Raw genomic sequence first — 2,412 nt, forward strand, 5'->3', positions numbered from 1 at the left:
TTGATATTAAAATATAAATTAATTTTTTAATTATTTTAATATTTTTTAATTATTTAAAGTATTTAAAAATACATCTTAAAAATAGGTTAGATACGCTGATATGTGATAATATTTAAATGTGTGCGAAAAGAATATTAACGAGTGTTATGTTCAAAATGTGTTTGCTACAAATAAAAGAAAAGTGTTCGTGTTTTATAGTTTATATGCAAACAATTTGAATAATAGGCAGCTAAGGACTAATCGCCGTTAAACCTCAACGCATCCTTAAGGCAAGATGTCTAGTTCATAAATCTGTTGCTAGCCAGTTAGGATTGCTAATATTAGAAAGTGATGTGGATAAGTAGTTATGATATTGTATGTGCTTATTAAAAGTATCCAATTTAAAAAATAAGGTTAACTTGTAGGAACATAATATAATTTCTGCTCAAAGTGTTGGTTTATATATCAAACTTAACCAAAAAAGTAAAAAGTAGTAAACGCTATTAAACATCACAAAAAGGTGATGGACCATGTATTTTTTTATGATAGCAGTGGCATGCATCAAGCAATTTCTTCAAGAAATGTAGATAGAGTACAAATTTGAACATTATTTCTCTTCCAAAAAATTCCTGCCAGGTGGACACATGCTTTGAATGCATTTTTGACATATTTAGGCATAGACATAGCCTAATAATGCAACCTGTAATTCAATGGAGAAGACAAATGTTGCATGCATTCCGATCCGGTATCACATCGAATTGCTTATGAAGAGTTTGTTTTCTTAAAGATAGAGAATAGCCGGTTTATTAATTTACTGTAGCGTTGTAAATCTCAACAGTTCTTCATATCTATTTACATAGTCATTAATTAATGCCAACGTATGTCAGGCTTATCCGACAAATGTTTGAGTGACATACTAAGGACATAAAATTTTAAATTTTAATAAAAGTTCTAAATGCATGCATCTTAATAAAAGTATGATTTTTTTATCTTTAATATTTGGATCAAATTTTAAAATGATTTATAATGGTTTAAATGTTCTATTTAAGAATATTTTTAATATTTAGTTTTAGTTTAATTTTATTTTGGATCTTAAAAATACTAAATAAATATTTATAAAATTAAATATAATAAAAATTGATTTGAGACTTAACGTGAAATTTTTCATTTCAATATTTGTTCTCAACTCAATTGAAACTTTATATTATTCTTAATTATAGAATTATACAATTAATAATTGTATACCATATTTAAAAGATATTATAAATTAATAAAAATTGATTTTAAAATATTATTTAATTAAGCATAACAATATTAAAATAAATATAGTACATGTTGAGATATTACATATTTTGGCTCATTGAATTTGAAAAAAAAATCAATAAAAAAATTAAAATTTTATAGATCTGAAGATTGAGAATTTGTGTATTTGAATAAGGAGAGAAATTAAAATTTTGTAAATAACTAAGAAAAGAACTTACATAATTGTTTGAGTCTATTTTTTTTTATCAAATTGATAAGAAAATAATAAAAAAATAGAATAATAAAATGCAAGAGTACAACTTAGTACAATTAAGTACATCTTATTTATTTTAATTGAACATTTGTCATAATATTACAATATTTAAATGTTCATTTAATGAGCTACAGAAATATATTTAATTAGTTTTCTTTAAAATGATACGAAATTTTTTTATTGACACCATTCTCATTTTAAACATGGTATATAATGCAAGTTTTTGAACATTTAAATCAGTTTAGTTATTGTAGATTTCTAAAATGACACTTTACAAATATTTTATTGACACTGTTTTTTGTCTATAATATTTTAGAATTATTATAATATTAGTTTATTATTAACCTGCTAATAATTCTGCGACAGAAAAACATTATAATTTACCATAAAAAATTAATCTTATATTATCATTAGTGCAAAATAAAAAATTAAATAAATAAAAAAAATAACACTAACATATAAGTGAAAAAAAATTCAAATTTTGTATTATTAGTATTATTTTTTATTTATTTAATTTTTAAATAAATTATTGATATAAAATATTGACTAATATTAATAAAAAATATTTATTGTTTAATTTTTTAATAAGGTAGGCAAAAAAATTTTAGGCAGGCCTTGCAAGGTGTTCTTTTATTTTTTTTTATTCCTTGTTTTCTTTGCATAACAAAATAGTGAAAAGTATCCTTTCCTTTTTATTTTCTCTTCTTTAGGTTTCTTCTCTTTCTTTGTGTATTGAACCAAATGGAAGATTAATGCTACATCTATTAAAAGATAAGGGTCAATTTTTAGGTTTATTTAAGATTAAACTACTAATTTTTATCATAAAAATTTAAACAAATGTGATATAGATATGGAATACGATAGAATACTGGACACACAGATATATGAATTTTAGTTTTTATAAAACACGGAGATAT

This window comes from Arachis ipaensis, chromosome B04, assembly GCF_000816755.2.
Source record: "Arachis ipaensis cultivar K30076 chromosome B04, Araip1.1, whole genome shotgun sequence".
Classification (NCBI taxonomy): domain Eukaryota; kingdom Viridiplantae; phylum Streptophyta; class Magnoliopsida; order Fabales; family Fabaceae; genus Arachis; species Arachis ipaensis.